Below are 19,854 nucleotides of genomic sequence, written 5' to 3'. Positions count from 1 at the left end.
GGATTTAGAATAATCGAGTAAAATGCATGAGGGAAGTGTATGTCGAAGGAGATACACAAACAAGTGTAAACACATAGGAAAGTATATCAAGAATGGTACTTAAATAATGAAATGATAAAACAAGTATTAACACATAGAGAAATATGTCAAGAATAACACATAAAGAATCGAACAACGAAACAAGTGTTAACACATAATAAAACAAGCATTAATGCGTAAGAATAACATGTCAAATATTACACATGAGTAACATACATGTTTAAAAGAGCATAAATAAGTAACAAATAAAGTATCATATAGTAGCCCAAGCAAAGCATACGAATAAGGCTCTAAAACTATAGACTAGGTGAAAGCATTCCTACTTTTCCTAATTCCCTATAGTTATGGCTCTGATACCAATCTGTCACACCCCAACCAATGGCGGAAACATCGGGATGAGACGAAGTGTGAAGATTGCTCGAGACATCATAACGCTAATAATTGTGATAAGTATTTAAATAATCCGATTTCATTTCATAATATAAATTGCCAACATTACAAGAAATTCAAATACAACAAGTTTAACGAAAAACATAACAACATAACAAAATTGATACCACATATTAAACCCTAACGTCTATATGTGTATCTAGGCATCATTGCTACTTCATTTCATGTTCTCATCATCGTCAACCTGTAACATGTTAAAATAAAATTCAATGCAAAAGCAAAGGCGAGTACACAAGGTTTAAATAGCATAGTATAAGTATAAAGTATTTTACTCGAATCCACATGGCAATTTGTATACAAGGTACTAGCATGCATAACATTACGTATAACCCAAAGTGTCCACTAGTATTTAGCATCCCTTGTCACAAAAGTAACAAGACCGTATAGTATATTGACCTAACAAACCCCCGTCGGGTGGTGTGCTACTCCTGTAGCGCTATATTTGTTAAGCGAGGGAATGACATAGTAATGGCATCAAGCATGTATTATCTAGCATAACAAGTAGCATGTATAACGGATTGAGTTTATAAAGCATGTTTATGTGTGTGTAAGTGTAATTTTGTATGGTAACATGTTACAACCCAAAAGTGGTTTAAAATGTAAATGGGTCGAGTGTACTCACAAAATTGCATATGCTTTCCGATTATCCAAGTGAAGACGAATGTATAAGGGTTAAGGTTCAAGGTATGGTTAGGGTCGAGATTCGGGATTAAGATTCAAAGAATAACAAAGTAAGTATTATGAAAGTAATCTCTATGGTATTAGCACTTGTCTTTGACACTATAGTAATCCCTAAGGATTGTATGTGATTTCATAGGTTCAAGACCTATTAGAATCGTGACAAGGAACTACACTCATAGTGATAAACTTATTAACTTGGTAGAGGATTTATATAATCACTACCAAGGGTTCGGTTTTAAGGTTTATTATTGTAGTCATATCATGTACATAATAATAATTTAGTCATGTAGGAGGCGGGAGGTTGAACCTTCCACTTTTGTACCTCTTGGTGTCATATAAGTCAAGTAGGAGGTAGGAAGATGAATCTTCCATTTAGGAACCTCATAGATATGTACAAGAAATGATGCAACTAAACTAAGTAAAACATCAAGTGATGTGTGGACTTGTATGTAGGTTAGCCTAGGCTAACCAAGTAGTCACACTATCTTCAAGTTCGAGACTTGGCACCACTTGTGAGTTAAGAACTCGATTAAAACAGAAAGTTTAGAGTGTTTAGACACTCATATTAAGTGTAAAACAACCTTGGTTTGGCTTTACTAATCATACAATGGATTAGGAGCATAGGAACACAAGATGTATACAAGAGTTTAAGAAAGTTTAAAACACAACAGAAAGTTTATGGACACTTTCAGGGCATTTCCAGGTCTGATTTCTCCAAGGAGAAATCGGGGAATCAAACCCAAAGATTATCCAAGCAATTAGAAAGAAGAATCAAGTGATTTGGTTGAGTTTTGAGCAAGTTATGCTCACTTTTGTAAAGGGGTATGAATCTGCCCGAATTTCTGATTTGCAAGAGTTTTGAGAGGTTTTTGAATGTGTTTAAGGGTTGTAAAAGTGTGAAAATGGCTAGACATAAGTGGGTATTTATAGGGAAAGATTAGGGTTAAGTTGGTTGAGTATTAATTAGAGTTGTTGGTGGTTAAAAGTAAAAGAAAAAAAAAATCAAAACAACATTTAAGCTACGTTGGTTTGGGCTGTTAGCAGCCTTGTTTATTCTTTCTTTTTGATCATTTTAACATATATGATTAGGTATTTTACATATTAATATATGACAGGTTTGTTGCACAAATTTACCACTAAAATATCATATTTAAACATTGAAAAAAACTTAAGGTAATCAGCCACATGGGCTGTTCCGGTCGCAAGTGGGGGGGCTGTCCCCTTTGTTTATTTTTTTTTGTGTGAGACATAATATGATATATATGTAGTACCTATTATATATTTATTATATTTATTAATTATTCCACACGAATCAAAGTCACAAGTTTCAAGTAATTGAGATTTATTGAACAAAAAAAAAGAACGTTAGGGTGGTTGTCTAATTCCATTCGCATGGCTGTTAAGCCATTTAATTATTATTTTTTTTCTTTTTTTTTTCCAATGCCCCTCAATTGATTATTATATATGTTTAAAATACTACCATAAATTAATATATAACATGAACATATCTACCAAATTCCTTGAATGGAATTGATGAAAAAAAAAGTGTACGTGGATTTGGATTCAAACAACTTCCATTTGTTGGCAAACTTTATAATAATTTATATTATGTATCAATAATATATAAGTAAGTAATATGTTAATCATATATATATATATATATATATATATTAACTTACATATAGAACATGAAATTAAATAGGTTCGTATAAACTAAAGTATGGGTTGTGTATTGTGAACATATAATCAAATGTTTGCACGTATAGAAGATCTAGAATCACGTATTGATTGTAAGTTATGCATGTGTTTACAAGGGTACGAGTATGTATCAAATGTACATAAGGATTAAATATTTAAGCATGTAAAAAAAAACGAAGTATAATTCATATGAAATAATTAATTTTATTACGATCAAAGTCTCGGGTTTACAATGGCTTGAAACGAAGTACGATTACAAGAGAAGCAATGTTTCCAAAAATAGAATTATGAGGTATGCTTTCTAATTAAAGAAAGTTACGAAAGAGCGGGGCGTTACAACGGATGTGTGTTGATGCAACGCAAAAAGGTAATTGCGTATGCCTCTAGGCAATTGAAAAAGCACGAGGAAAATTACACGAATCATGACCTAGAATTAGGAGCCATAATTTTTGCCCTTAAAATTTGGAGACATTATCTGTATGGAAGTAAGTTTACCATCCATACGGATCATAAGAGTTTAAGGTATATATTTGGGCAAAAAGAGCTAAACATGAGGCAAAGAAGGTGGATGGAAATCCTAAGTGATTACGATTGTGATATTCAATATCACGAAGGAAGGGCAAACGTAGTCGCAGATGCCTTAAGTCGTAAGTATCATGAAAAACAAAAGCGAGTCCGTGCTCTTAGATTAAATCTACAATTAGATTTAATGGAACAATTGAAGAAAATTCAGGGAACGGCAATCAAGGACGATGCCGAAGGAATGAAAGGTTACCTAAAGGAATTAGAACAAGGAAAAGAAGAATTTGGAGATTCCACAAGAAACAAATTTGGGTACCTAAGCAGGGAGAATTGAGAAATAAGATTTTAGAAGAATCTCATAAATCAAGGTATACTGTACATCCAGGAAATAATAAGATGTACCAAGATTTAAGAAATAATTTTTGGTGGATAGGAATGAAAAAGGATATAGCCGAATACGTATCTAAGTGTCTAACCTGTTCACAAGTTAAAGCCGAACATCAGAAACCTTCAGGACTACTACAACAGCTAGAAATGCCTGTATGGAAATGGGAACTCATAACAATGGACTTTGTTACTAAGTTACCCAAAACCAGAAAAGGTAATGATGCTATTTGGGTAATTGTGGATCGATTAACCAAATCAGCTCATTTTCTACCAATGAAGGAAACCTTTAGCATGGAAAGGTTAGCCAAGTTGTATGTAGATGAAACAGTATCCTTACATGGAGTCCCACTCTCCATTGTATCGGATAGAGATAGTCGTTTCACTTCCCGTTTCTGGACAAGTTTCCAAGAGGCAATGGGAACTCGACTTAATTTAATTACTGCATATCATCCTCAAACGGACGGACAAAGTGAAAGGACGATACAAACTATGGAAGACATGCTCCGAGCATGTGTAATTGACTTTGGTGGTAATTGGGATAGCCATTTGCCATTAATTGAATTCTCCTATAACAATAATTATCATTCGAGCATCGAAGCTGCTCCATTCGAAGCACTGTATGGACGCAAGTGCAGAACTCCCGTTTGTTGGGCAGAGATAGGAGAAAGTCAGTTATCAGGTCCAGAGATTGTACAAGAGACCACAGACAAAATAACTCAAATCAAGGAAAGACTGAAGACTGCTAGAGATCGTCAGAAGAGTTATACGGACAATCGCCGTAAGCCATTAGAATTCCAAGTCGGAGACAAAGTACTATTAAAAGTATCTCCTTGGAAAGGAGTAGTACGATTTGGTAAGAAAGGAAAACTGAGTCCAAGATATGTTGGACCATTCCCAGTGATCCAACGAATCGGACCAGTAGCTTATCGTTTACAACTACCAGAAGAATTAGCTGGAGTACATGATGTGTTTCATGTATCCAATCTCAAGAAATGTCTATCAGACGAATCCCTGGTAGTACCTCTTCAAGATATAGAGGTAAATGAAAAGCTGAAATTTATAGAGAAACCCCTACAAATAGAAGACCGGAAGATCAAGTTTCTCAAACACAAACGACTAGTGCTAGTGAAAGTCAAATGGGAATCCAGGAGAGGACCAGAGTACACTTGGGAACTGGAATCAGAAATTAAGCGAAAGTACCCTCATCTATTTCAGTAAATCTCGAGGACGAGATTTTTCTCAAGGTGGGGAGGATGTAACAACTGTCGCTAAAATCAATAATTAGGACAATAATTAGTCAAAAAGAAAACCCTAATTGAGACACCCAAGTAATTCTGCATTAGCCCTAGAATTTTCAAAACAATCGGAATTAGGATCAGGACCCCTAAAACTCGAAGGGGGCAAACCCTAGTTGATAATTATCTAAATTAAAACGTTGCACAGTTCTGATTGGTTAATTTCTTGAGTCACCTAAGCTATAACCGAGCCTAGGCAGCCTATGAATTAGACTGCTTAGCTTACGGACCGTAAGGGTCAGGGCATACGGTCCGTAAGCGAGCCTCAAAAATTCCTATAAATAGCCGACATTGGCACTTAGCTTTCTGGTGTTAAAACGTCGCACAAATTCTGTCTGTACGACGAGTTAGAGCAATTACAGTTCACAACACACACACGAATCACGAGGTGCTGCCGCAATCAGGATAATAACTCAATCGCTATTACGATTCAACGTCCGATCGATTATAACTATCCAACGATTGTCCGAGTGCTGCTCAAATTGAGCTTGTACTTTGTTATTCATTGTGATTTCAACTTGAATGTTTGAGTGCTGTTCGAATTCGGACTATGCTTTGTCATTCGTTGTGAATCCATTGGATTGTTAAGTATCGCACTTGATAATAGTTGTGAGGGTTTAATCTCGTGAATTGACGTAACTGCTGAATTAGTTACTAATCCCGTTTGTGTGTGCATTGTTATTTAAATTAGGTTAGAAGGCTAATCAGTAAAGCTTATACTCTGCTCGTAAATCTGCAATGTGAGTCATTCTCTTTTTATCAACTGCTTTACAAAACTCCAAGTTATTTTTATAGTTATAATTACAGTGATTAAGTCTATGTAATCACCAAGTTACAGCCGGTATGTGGGGTTTTGTATACATTACTTATTTCCCGTCACACTCGGACAACGAGTTAGCCAAGGGGTGATCTGACCACAGTCACAGACACCATTTGGACAACGAGATAGCCAATGGGTAGTCGAGTGACAAGTACTGTGGGAAGTTGGTTTGATATCAGAAACATTGTATTCCCCTTAATACTGTAGATTATAACAAATGTGTCGTTTTCAGTAAAATGAATGATTCACTCAGTATTTCCCCGCTGACAAAACCTTTTTCAAACATGTTTCAGGTGATCTGTTGTGAGCAAGGAAAAGTGCCGTGGAGCACTCTCAGCTTAGAAAAGTGGCTCAATGTAAATAAATAAAAGAAACATGTTTTGAAAATAAAGATTTCCCTGAGAAATCACATTATTGTAAAGTACGGGAATTTATCCCTAAGTTATGAAACGAGCAGTTTAAATTATTGAAAGATACTGTTTTAAAAAGACTTCCGCTGTCGCCTAAATTAAATACCACGGGATTCCTGTCCCGCGGATCCTAAAACGGGTAAAACCGGGTCGGGGGCCGTGACAATGCATTTGGAAAGGTCAATAGTTCACGCTCGGCTCCCAGCATGATGTGAGGTTTTGTCAAACCTAATAGTGTTATCAACTAATACCCCGTCTGCCAGCCCGGCAAACTAATCAATATAATGTGTAGGGACTTTCATGATAGAATTGTCGTTTAATCCAAATGTACTATCCACCTCCAGTGGATCGTATGTTTAAGTGGTTCTCATAAGGAACGCGCGCGTAGCCCAAACCAGGGCTACCATAAGAAGTGTTGTTCCAACCCAGGGACGATTGCTTTTAGAAAAGAGTTGTGAACTCACCTTAGTTTTACTCGGTAAGACTTAAATTCTTTATAAGTTGATGTGGTCAACCACGGCCTATTATGATACCCATAGAGTTATTAGTGTGTTTATGCAAAGCTCATAAGTTTTACACTCATCTAGCACATATAGCACATAAACAAGTAGTCACATAATATTTTATCGTGTGGTTTCATGCACGTGTTCACAATATAACCTACGACTTGATACATGATATTTATACAATCACTGAACAAGTGCGGATACTAAAATAGCAAGTTCGACTCCTATAAGCTTATAAATCATGCATAGCAAATTCACTGAAATTAGGCTGTTTTAGGAAGCTCGTTTACCATACTTACGTTGTTGCAAAAATTATGATTTTTTTTATGTGACGTGCCTCTCAGAGGGGTTGGCCTCGTGTAGGATTTTCAAGGCCTAACTCTTTACAAAAAAATTATAAAAACCATTTACTAAGCAGCAATCAGATTTGTCACTTTCTGACTGTAGCTCACGGAAAAATTCATTTAAAAATCCTCAGTTATCCGATTGATGTAATCCAGTTGGAGATTCGCACAGACACCTAAGATCATCTACTGTATAAATTTCATGACCAAACTCCAAGTATTCACAAAGTTATGACGTAAAACACAACACACAAATTTTGCAGAAAAATGCAGCTTTGACCACTTAAACGAAATAATTCGTTTAAAATACCAAACAACATCCAAAAATTGTGATTCCAGTGCCATTAGAAGCATATTTCGAAATATAACGTTTTGGACTCAAGAAAATCCAGCTTTCATTATGTTATAACACGGTTACAACCAACTGAAGTCAGCTGTAACTGTTGGACAGCTTCCCGTTTTCGTTACCCGACCCCGCAAACAATTATCTAGTGAACCCAACGACATATAAACATTAACAGCAGGTTATAAGTTGTTTATATCAGATTTATCATGCTCAAACATCAAGATCATTAACCATATCCAACCCTAAACAACTTACATGTGTCTAAGCATAACTACACAAAAATACGAATTCATCATAATCGATCTTCATGCATTCTAAACCACATATAACGATCATCTTCAATGAGACATTAAAACTCAGCCTTGATCACAGAACTTTAACCAATAAAGTCATGTATAAATACTTGTATTTATAACAAAAAGCACAAACTAATTACCTAGCGATGAAAGGAATCGACTAATGCAGCCTAGTGTAACACCCCAAAAATATGCAATTTATTTTGTTACCTAAATGTCTAGTTATGTTATATTAACTAAGTTAAATGCATATGTTAGTAATTCAACAAGAAGGAAAGATATGTGACAATAAAAAAAATTTATAATTAGAGGGGTTAAACTTGTAAAAAAAAGATGAAAGTTATTAATTAAAAAGAAAACACAAAACACATTTTTGTGTGTTCTGTGGATCGCCAGGAGCAAAAAGGAACCAAGGAGAAACCCTAGTTCCTAAAATTCTCAAAATCAGAAGGAGTTTAAGAGCCTAAACAAATGCATGAACCCAAAACTCGAGTTATCTAAGCTTCTTCAACGAATGGTAAGTCGAAATTTCTATTTTGATGATTTGTAGAAAGTGGGTTTCAACCCAATCTTGTAGTAATGTGAATAATTGTGTAGTTGTGAGTTAGGATTACACAATAGAACAAGAAAATTGCTTGAGTTTAGTTAATCAAACGATTTGAAGCATAAACCCACTTGAATTAGGAAGATAGTGAAGAACATGAATGAATTATGTGCAAATTATTGTAATGGCTTAGTGTGAGAATTGTTATTAGTTAATAAATGATAGTTGAAACTGATTTGGAATGATTGTTGTATGAAATTTTGGTTGATCTTGATAATCTAAGAATGAATTAGTAGAACCATGCTTTGAATACTTGTACTTCATGTTTTATAGATTGTATGCACGCCATGTGTTCGATGAAATGCCTAAGAATGATTTAGTTGAAGTTTGACATGAATTCTTGATTTAATGATGATGTAAACGAAAATGGATATATGGGTAATTATGTTAAGTCATGATGAATAAATCAAAGATGCATATGTGAAGAAATGTTTATGAAAGCTAAAAGCATGAAGTTATAATGTATAGGCACGAAGAAGGAAGAAGGTACGAGTCACTTGAAGTCGCAAGCTTCACAAGATCACGGTAAGTTCTTATGAACTTCGCTTATGTAGAAAGTAGAATTTTATGTTAGTTCTCTTGTAAATAATTATTTGATGTTTTATGTGGGAATCATTAGTAAAAAAATGTCTTATTACGAATTAATAGTAGAAAAAGGAGAAAAAGTATGTTGACGACCCGTGCAAATGGGTCTAAAGTATGAAATTGATGTTATTCTGGATGATGTGTTAAACCCGTAGTTAAACGGGTCAAATAGGATGAATTTGTTATGAAGTTAAAGTAACTAGATGTTGACTTTTGTAAGTCAAACTAGTGGAGAATAATAAACAAGAAAGTAAAAATATGCATGATCCGTGAGAACGGGTCGGATGAAATATGATGATTTTATGGTGATAGAAGTTAAATGGCATGATATTCGTTAAAGCGGAATTGTAGTATGAAAGATGATGTAAAGATGAAGTGACTCGGTAAAGGGTCAAATAATGCGGTAAAAAGCTAAATAAAAAAATGTATTAGTAATAATGCTTTATCCGAACTAATATGCAAGTTTGTGTTATGGATGTAGGTAAATCTCATGCTTAGAATGGCGAGCTCGGATTCGAACACACCACATCGTCCATATATGCGCTTCCGGTTCAAGTTATCTTTTGAAATGGGTCAAATAATTTTTGTAATGTAAATGTAAATTTTATGTTTTAGGATGTTCGTAAGTAGTTTGAATTTTAAAACCTTTTTGGGTAGTTCGGACATAACCCTTGTATTAGGTCTTGTATGGTCACTACTTTTATTTCTTTTGAAAAAGTGTCGTAGAAGTTTATTTGAATGATGTTTGTTAAAAGCAGGGGAAATGTTTATAGTACGAACGGGTCATGCCAAAATTTTGTCAAAAAATTAGTATGTTATTTTTAATCTATTTGAATGTGAAAAAGTGAGCGTTACAAGTTTGTATCAGAGCCGAGGTTTGATGGAATGAAGTATTAGAGTTAAAATGCTTGAACTCAAACCGAAAGCTCGTATGAAGGTGTGTTCGTTCCGAAGCGCTATGCAAGTAAGTAAATTGTAAATTTTGATTATGCTTATGGTTAGAAATGGGAATGGGTTTATAGTTAACTCAATAGAATAACCTGGGTTGTAACATTACGGGATGTTGCGGGAGGTTTCGGAACGTCAAGGAACCTTTTCGGGTCATACCGGGGCTTGGGAATGAAGTATGTGGGTAAAAAAAAAATAAGAGAAATCAGCGTTTGCAGGTTAGAAGACCCGTCGGCGACGGCCCCCTATGGCGTCGGCGACGCACCTGGGAGTCCCGACGGCCTAATTTCCTGTCTACGCGCAAAGTACAACGACGCAACATTCTGGGGTGCGTCGGCGACGCGGCCCAGTGCCGTCGGCGACGCCCATTCCCGGTTCACTTTTGCTGATTTGTTTTCTTTGTTATTTCGTGGCCTCCAATTCAGCTCCGAACCTTCGTTAAACTTAGAAAAAGCCCCTAAATGTTTATAAAACCATGAATATAAGTTGAATAACATGAAGGCTATTAGTTAAAGAACGAATGAATATGAAGTAAGTGTAAGAATGAATGTATGTTTCGAATAACATGTCTAGAATGTTCGTAATGAAGGATAGTATGGTTTTATGACCTGCGGAAATGAATTATTGAAAGCAAAATAATGCATGAATGATAGAGAAATGAATGATGAATGGTATGTGGTGAGGTCACGAAGTGACCGTTAACACCAGGAATGATGAATGGTATGCGGTGAGGTCACAAAGTGACCGTTAACACCAAGAATGATGAATAGTATGCGGTGTGGGCACGAAGTAGCCGTTAACACCGAGGATGATGAAAGGAATGCGGTATGGTCACTAATTGGCTATTAACACCCGGAATTATGAAATAAAAGCATGATAACCATAATTAAAAACGATAAAGGTCAATAAGACTTAAGCATGATGGCATGAAGTAACATATAATGAAGTGAAAAGTTATATATAAAATTAACGAATGTCTAATAAGTAAGAAGAGAACGAAAGTCATTGAAATATGTTAGGCATATTAACATATTTCATAAACCATGTGATAGAATATTTCTTAAGGCAAATCCAAAAGTTTCGTTAAGTTTCTGAAAATGCAACCTATGATGTTAGGATCCACTAAATGTCAACCGGGTCATGTTGAAATGTTTAGAAGTAAGAACGTATATGATTGGAAGGTTGTGAATGAAGTTCTAGTTGGGTTTATCAACCCTATAATGAGAGATAGGTGGTTTAGTCATAAAGGACCGTTAACACCTAGCATGAGAGGAAGGAAAGTATAAAAAAAAAAATTAATGATAGAATGGAATGAACATGACCAAAGAATAAAATTTAATAATGATCTCGAATGATATAGTAGATGGCTGATGAAAATGAAGAAATTGTTAATAAAATATGTTCCGAGTAGCGGGTGGTGAGAGAAAGTAAGTAAGAAGGATGAGGGATTCTATTCCCCTATGAACGAAAGGCATGTGTGATGTGGCTTATCATGACCGATGTTGATGATAATGTACAAGTGGAATGAAAGTTATTGAAATGTGATTATGAAGGCATCAATGTAACTTGAGATGACATGGAAAGTATATGAAGTAATGAATGTAGAAATGGCTTAATTGTAGATGACGGACGAAGGAAACACAAACGATAACAAAAAGTAAATGTTAGTAGAATTAAAATTTTAAGGGAATATACTTATGTGGTAAGCATAGATAGAGCCTTAAGAAAGGGTCGTAGACGGATGAAATTTAGAGTCATTAGGTGGGAAGGAAAGTATGAAAGCAAATGAGGAGATGCTTTTTCTCCACCTAACTAAAGATAAGTACAAACATAACAAGTAAATGGCATAGATAGCCTGGTTGGTCAAGCATAATGTAGGACTAAAAAGAACACACACATATATATATATATGTGTGTGTGTGTGTGTGTGATGTGTATGTGAACGTATGTGAGATATGTTGCCATTGGTTGTGGGAATATGAGTAGGGATATGTTGATAGTTAATCGTCGTAGACCTAAACGGGATATATGAGTAAGAGTAAAACATATGACAAATATGGTAACATATGATGGTGTAAGTAATTATACATATACATAGAAAGATGTTGAGGTAATAAGATTATGATGAAAGAAGTATGCTCCGAACACGTTACGTATTAAGCATGTGATGATCGACTTATGAGGACTAAAATGAATAATGGGCTGAGACCTAGATGGATGATTTAAATACTGACGAGGATAGAAATTTTGTAAGAAATGGTAAAGTGATAACAAGTATGTCTAAAATCAATAAGGAAGTACAAATGAGCGAATTAGTTCATACTGTAGGAATGGATTAATAAGCAACTAATTGTAACAGAGTTACTAAATGTTTGAGGCCAGTATATGTATATACACACACACACACACATACATTAGTAGTCAAAGTTTTTATGTCACATTAGGGGGTGACTAGGAAGAATGATGATGTTAATAATAGAGGAATCAAGTAGTAGGCTCATGGTGGGCATTATTGATTCAAACAACATAGTGAAGGAACAATGTATGGTTAGTAACTTGGAAGGCAGAAGTAAATGACTCATAATGCTAGTAAGTAAATTATAATCTTCATTATCAATATAGGAAATAATGACGGCTCTAAATTTTTGTTTATTGTAGAGTAAGATTATTAGATGTCTTGAAATGTCATGATGGAAAGATAGTAAGAGTCGATCCGCATATCGGAAAATGAGTAGTAGAAAGAAAAGAAAAGTGAGGAATTGTTAAGAAAGCGGGGTACACACTTAGTATGCCAAATTTAGAAGAATTAGAAAGAACTGTATGGAAAATGTGAAAGGTTAAAGTCGAAGGAAGCTAGAATGAAAATATAAGAATACGTAACTGTTAGAGGAGGAATGTTACATAAAGAGGGGTTGAGTGGAATGTAAAATATGATGAATATTTGAATGGATATTTGAATAAATCCCACCCTCTGTCGAGTTCCCTATCATGGCTGAGGAATTATTAGAAGATAAACCTCTAAAGAAATGTTCGAGAGTTAAAGTTTTTATACGCATGATTCTTGGTTCGTATTATAAAACAACCCTACGTGGTAGAGTGTAATCTCAATTGTCGAATGAACGGTTGTGCCAAGTTTTATGTAACTCATACGTGAAATGGAGTTATACATGTAATAAGCTTATAATCTCATATGTAGCGGAACCTAGGTTGATAAGAATTAACCCTTTGAGGTACAATGTTGGGTAATTGCCTTGGTATTACAATTGCTAGAAGGAATGACGTATGTATGACGGTTATGGAATGTGATGACAAGTATAATTGAGTACGACACTTCGAGTGTAACATGAGTTGCTCAAATGTAAGTATTGATTACACGATCATATTGATAGCGTGATTAAAGACTTATGTTGGCCCTTGTAACCTAGGATAGACGGTAAAGAGGGTAGAGCAGGATAGTATGTACACGATTTGTATAATGTATACATTAAGTTGTGGTTAACCATGCAGTTATGATAGATTATCAGTGGAAGAAATATTAGTCTCGGGTAAAGATTATACGAAGGTATTGCAAGAAAAGTATGAAAAGAACTATCAAGCAAATGATATGAAAGAAATTTTGCTTGATATTGGCCTTGGAAGGATGGGGAGTATCTAGAAACTAAAGAGTTAGAAACCATTGAATGATGTTTGATTTGTGAATTAATATGAATGAATAGGAATGAACAAGTATCAATATTATGATAATTATTTACCCTAAGTAGATGTTAGAGGTATGCGGGAATGAATAATCTGATAGATAAGTTTTAAGAAATCAGCTTGAACAATTGAATGATAATCATGAAATAATGTAATAGGATCGCTTTGATTCATACAAGATTGAATTACCAAATGTATTAGACAAGTTTAGAGTAGTAATGACCGATTCATCACGAGGGATGATCGAATGAAAGCATGTTAACGAAGTTCGAGGTATGTAATCGCGAAGGGATATAGGTAAACTCGTCAGAATGTATGTATTCAGGTTTCGGGGACGAAACCTTCTTTAAGGGGGGTAGACTTGTAACACCCCAAAAATATGCAATTTATTTTGTTACCTAAATGTCTAGTTATGTTATATTAACTAAGTTAAATGCATATGTTAGTAATTCAACAAGAAGGAAAGATATGTGACAATAAACAAAAATTTATAATTAGAGGGGTTAAACTTGTAAAAAAAAGATGAAAGTTATTAATTAAAAAGAAAAACACAAAACACACATTTTTGTGTGTTCTGTGGATCGCCAGGAGCAAAAAGGAACCAAGGAGAAACCCTAGTTCCTAAAATTCTCAAAATCAGAAGGAGTTTAAGAGCCTAAACAAATGCATGAACCCAAAACTCGAGTTATCTAAGCTTCTTCAACGAATGGTAAGTCGAAATTTCTATTTTGATGATTTGTAGAAAGTGGGTTTCAACCCAATCTTGTAGTAATGTGAATAATTGTGTAGTTGTGAGTTAGGATTACACAATAGAACAAGAAATTTGCTTGAGTTTAGTTAATCAAACTATTTGAAGCATAAACCCACTTGAATTAGGAAGATAGTGAAGAACATGAATGAATTATGTGCAAATTATTGTAATGGCTTAGTGTGAGAATTGTTATTAGTTAATAAATGATAGTTGAAACTGATTTGGAATGATTGTTGTATGAAATTTTGGTTGATCTTGATAATCTAAGAATGAATTAGTAGAACCATGCTTTGAATACTTGTACTTCATGTTTTATAGATTGTATGCACGCCATGTGTTCGATGAAATGCCTAAGAATGATTTAGTTGAAGTTTGACATGAATTCTTGATTTAATGATGATGTAAACGAAAATGGATATATGGGTAATTATGTTAAGTCATGATGAATAAATCAAAGATGCATATGTGAAGAAATGTTTATGAAAGCTAAAAGCATGAAGTTATAATGTATAGGCACGAAGAAGGAAGAAGGTACGAGTCACTTGAAGTCGCAAGCTTCACAAGATCACGGTAAGTTCTTATGAACTTCGCTTATGTAGAAAGTAGAATTTTATGTTAGTTCTCTTGTAAATAATTATTTGATGTTTTATGTGAGAATCATTAGTAAAAAAATGTCTTATTACGAATTAATAGTAGAAAAAGGAGAAAAAGTATGTTGACGACCCGTGCAAATGGGTCTAAAGTATGAAATTGATGTTATTCTGGATGATGTGTTAAACCCGTAGTTAAACGGGTCAAATAGGATGAATTTGTTATGAAGTTAAAGTAACTAGATGTTGACTTTTGTAAGTCAAACTAGTGGAGAATAATAAACAAGAAAGTAAAAATATGCATGATCCGTGAGAACGGGTCGGATGAAATATGATGATTTTATGGTGATAGAAGTTAAATGGCATGATATTTGTTAAAGCGGAATTGTAGTATGAAAGATGATGTAAAGATGAAGTGACTCGGTAAAGGGTCAAATAATGCGGTAAAAAGCTAAATAAAAAAATGTATTAGTAATAATGCTTTATCCGAACTAATATGCAAGTTTGTGTTATGGATGTAGGTAAATCTCATGCTTAGAATGGCGAGCTCGGATTCGAACACACCACATCGTCCATATATGCGCTTCCGGTTCAAGTTATCTTTTGAAATGGGTCAAATAATTTTTGTAATGTAAATGTAAATTTTATGTTTTAGGATGTTCGTAAGTAGTTTGAATTTTAAAACCTTTTTGGGTAGTTCGGACATAACCCTTGTATTAGGTCTTGTATGGTCACTACTTTTATTTCTTTTGAAAAAGTGTCGTAGAAGTTTATTTGAATGATGTTTGTTAAAAGCAGGGGAAATGTTTATAGTACGAACGGGTCATGCCAAAATTTTGTCAAAAAATTAGTATGTTATTTTTAATCTATTTGAATGTGAAAAAGTGAGCGTTACAAGTTTGTATCAGAGCCGAGGTTTGATGGAATGAAGTATTAGAGTTAAAATGCTTGAACTCAAACCGAAAGCTCGTATGAAGGTGTGTTCGTTCCGAAGCGCTATGCAAGTAAGTAAATTGTAAATTTTGATTATGCTTATGGTTAGAAATGGGAATGGGTTTATAGTTAACTCAATAGAATAACCTGGGTTGTAACATTACGGGATGTTGCGGGAGGTTTCGGAACGTCAAGGAACCTTTTCGGGTCATACCGGGGCTTGGGAATGAAGTATGTGGGTAAAAAAAAATAAGAGAAATCAGCGTTTGCAGGTTAGAAGACCCGTCGGCGACGGCCCCCTATGGCGTCGGCGACGCACCTGGGAGTCCCGACGGCCTAATTTCCTGTCTACGCGCAAAGTACAACGACGCAACATTCTGGGGTGCGTCGGCGACGCGGCCCAGTGCCGTCGGCGACGCCCATTCCCGGTTCACTTTTGCTGATTTGTTTTCTTTGTTATTTCGTGGCCTCCAATTCAGCTCCGGACCTTCGTTAAACTTAGAAAAAGCCCCTAAATGTTTATAAAACCATGAATATAAGTTGAATAACATGAAGGCTATTAGTTAAAGAACGAATGAATATGAAGTAAGTGTAAGAATGAATGTATGTTTCGAATAACATGTCTAGAATGTTCGTAATGAAGGATAGTATGGTTTTATGACCTGCGGAAATGAATTATTGAAAGCAAAATAATGCATGAATGATAGAGAAATGAATGATGAATGGTATGTGGTGAGGTCACGAAGTGACCGTTAACACCAGGAATGATGAATGGTATGCGGTGAGGTCACAAAGTGACCGTTAACACCAAGAATGATGAATAGTATGCGGTGTGGGCACGAAGTAGCCGTTAACACCGAGGATGATGAAAGGAATGCGGTATGGTCACTAATTGGCTATTAACACCCGGAATTATGAAAGGAGTGAGTCGAATCGACAAGCGAGACATGCTTTGGTTCAACGGTTCGGGTCGGTTCAACATGATATGGATTTGGTTTCAAATATTCGTTTGCACACTATAAGTTAAATAACTATATAATAAATTCGTCGAATAAGATAAGTCTATAAATTGATTTATAAAGCGAACTAATGGTTTTTACCTCGAGAATTACGGGTTGTCACATGCACCTACAGTGATTGTTCTTTTTAAGCTATCACTTTCCTGTAGGAAATAGAGAATTGAAAACTTTGGACTTAGTTTACATGTCAATATAGAAACAATGCAAGTCAAGTTAAAAAATAGAACTTCATTATAGCAAACAAACAATAGACGTATGTCAAAAATACTGATTCATACAATAAGATATGCTTTCACCTGTTTCAGTTCTTCATTCTTCCGCTTCGGTTCTGAGACTTCTGCTTCCCGTTCCATGGTAAAGGCCTACAAACACAAAGAAATGAAATACATAATGCATTTCACATGAAGAAACTCATAGATTTTATGACTATTAATATGTAGTATCAGATAGGGGTGTGCACGGTTCGGTTCGGTTATTAGCATTATCCGTAACCGTAACCGAAGTCATCGGTTAATCGGTTCGGTTAATTTGTCGGTTTTCGGTTCGGTTAATTTTCGGTTAATAACCAATTCAAACAAGGGCTAATTTTTTGCTTAGAAATACATGTAATGGAGGTATAAATACATGAAATGGATGTATAAATAAATGAAATGGAGATATAAATGCATGAATAGATGTTTAAATACATAAAATGGATGTATAAATAAATGAAATGAAGGTATAAATAAATGAAATGAAGGCATAAATAAATGAAATAGATGTATTATTACATGAAATGAAAGTATAGCACATGAAATAGAGGTATAAAAGCTAGAAATATATAAAGAAATAAATGATTCGATTCGGTTCGGTTAATTTCGGTTAACCGATGGTAAAAAAAATATCCGTTAACCGACTTACGGTTAATTCGGTTTCGGTTAATTTCGGTTTCGGTTAATTTCGGTTCGGTTTTGTTGGTTGGTAAACGGGGGCAAAGCAAGGGAAAGAGAGGTGTTTTCGGTTCGATTTCGGTTAATGGTTCGGTTATTACACACCCCTAGTACTACTATCAGACAGGATTCCACAACTCTTAACTATGAATATTATTGATTTAATATACTCATGAATTTCTAAACTAAGTTGGGTAAAAACCAGAAACAGGGCAAAAATATATGTCTATATAAATAAATTTTCTAGCTTTTAAGTGCATAATAGTAACATATTTGACCATTTTGTACAGACCCAGACTGATCTCTATTTAGATTGTATATTAAAAAAAAACTACCAAACAACCTTACAACCTGGATTTGTTTAAGGAACCTGCTGCCTTTTATTTAATCCAAAATGACCCACTTAGGGGCTGTTTGTTTACCTCTTAACGAGGCTTTTACTGGTTCAGACCTCTTTCTGGTTCAACACTTAATGGTTCAGATTGTTTGTTTCGCGAGCAGATGTCTGAATGGTTAAGTATTATACTGAGCCTGAATGGTTAAGACCTCTAATCTGAATTGGCCAGACATTTGCCTCTGAACGGTTAAGCATTATACTGGCTCTTAATGGTTCAGACCTCCTCTTACTGGTTCAGCACTTAATGGTTTAGACCTCTTACTGGTTCAACACGAACCGACTCTTTTTAACGCCTTAATGTATACAGTACACTTGTAAAAGTCAGGTCACAAAAAGAAACATACCTTTGCAACTTGACTTCTTTATTTCCAACCAGTTTACAACACAAAGATCCCTGCATATTTGTAACTTTGTCCACATTGTTCCTTTCACCATGCACCGGTCAAATCCCAGTGTCCGTCCTGGATTAGAGCAAGTGTTTGATCCCTCTCACTTTTCCTTTTTTATGTTTTTCTCTTCTTTGGTTGTGTAGGAGTGAGTTTGTTTAAGCGTAGTCAGCGCTAGTAAGAGAAGAGACTGAGCACACTAGTCGTGGCTGGCGAGAAGAGAAAACGGCTTACTATCTATCATAAAATATAACTACCCATTTGTTAGATGATGGTATTACACCTTACTATATTTTCCATTCCTCATCAGTTCGGCTCCAAGCAGCATATCCATTAACAGAAATTTTGTCATCCACAGATCAGCTAGCTTTGTCTTGAAAACTTGTAATATCTATTTCCTGTCATATGACATAAACATCAGCCCTGACAGCAAGCGTTCGAATGATACTCCATATGGACTTTCTAATCAGATTATTAGATTCAAAGAAAATGATAATAAACTGGCAAGTATCACGGGCATAACTAAGTCTTGCTAGCTGTTTAAATCTAATGAGATACTCACAATCAAAGAACAGGCGATCATGTCAACCCATCTGTGTTTTATAAAGTGTATACCAATTTAGACCTTTGGCTTCATCTCTCAGAAACTTTTGCATCCGAATTCCAAATTAGCAGCATAATCAAATTTTGAGTTTAATCTATTCTAAATGGGTACCGAGCCTGAGGCCATACCCGCGAATATGTTTAGCTAAATTTGTCATTTCGAACTGACGCGAGTTGACTCGTTAATTATACAAAAAGTTTTAAAATCGTTATTTTAATTGATATTACTTAAAATGATTGGGTATAGTTTAACCGCAATTGTTTTATACACATTTGTATTTCTTTTATTGTAATTTTGGATATTTAATATGTGAAGAAAATGTTTTTTTTTTAGAAAATCAGATTGATTAACCAGGCAGGAATCGGGTTTATGCATCTGGCACGATTTTAACTTCGTCTAAAAATGCGTTTGTGGCGAATTTTCGACATGTCAACCCGTATACATTAACACACCAAAAAGGATTGGCAAAGATGACGACTGCAGTGGCGTATCTTGCCCGTTGAACGTTCCAGGGCCGAAAGACACGGGCGCTAAAAAATGCCTGGGCCGAACATAGTATATATAAAAAATTTCGATCGAAATGCAGAAAATTAACACTACGGCCGAAAAACTTGCCCA

At 35.1% G+C, this 19,854-nt stretch overlaps 3 long non-coding RNA genes across 4 annotated transcripts; 2 read left to right on the top strand and 1 right to left on the bottom strand.

Annotated features, from left to right (window-relative positions):
• Positions 1-594: 594 nt before the first annotated feature.
• LOC110886732 lies at positions 595-18,678 on the bottom strand. 2 transcript variants are annotated; one of them, XR_002562960.2, is made up of 4 exons: positions 18,591-18,678; positions 17,217-17,282; positions 17,002-17,063; positions 595-673 (listed from the first exon to the last, which is right to left on the bottom strand). It is a non-coding gene; the product is annotated as an uncharacterized LOC110886732 (long non-coding RNA). The 2 variants fall into 2 exon arrangements; XR_004869983.1 differs by lacking the exon at positions 18,591-18,678 and having other exon boundaries at positions 17,217-17,424.
• Positions 8,173-10,087, top strand: LOC110886730. The gene is made up of 3 exons (XR_002562958.2): positions 8,173-8,311; positions 8,867-8,923; positions 9,465-10,087. It is a non-coding gene; the product is annotated as an uncharacterized LOC110886730 (long non-coding RNA).
• LOC110886731 lies at positions 14,197-16,112 on the top strand. Its single transcript, XR_002562959.2, has 3 exons — positions 14,197-14,336; positions 14,892-14,948; positions 15,490-16,112. It is a non-coding gene; the product is annotated as an uncharacterized LOC110886731 (long non-coding RNA).
• Positions 18,679-19,854: the final 1,176 nt, after the last annotated feature.

Source organism: Helianthus annuus, chromosome 10 (genome assembly GCF_002127325.2).
Source record: "Helianthus annuus cultivar XRQ/B chromosome 10, HanXRQr2.0-SUNRISE, whole genome shotgun sequence".
Classification (NCBI taxonomy): domain Eukaryota; kingdom Viridiplantae; phylum Streptophyta; class Magnoliopsida; order Asterales; family Asteraceae; genus Helianthus; species Helianthus annuus.
The sequence above is the reverse complement of the archived record's forward strand: the minus strand, read 5'-3'. Positions and strand labels throughout refer to the sequence as shown.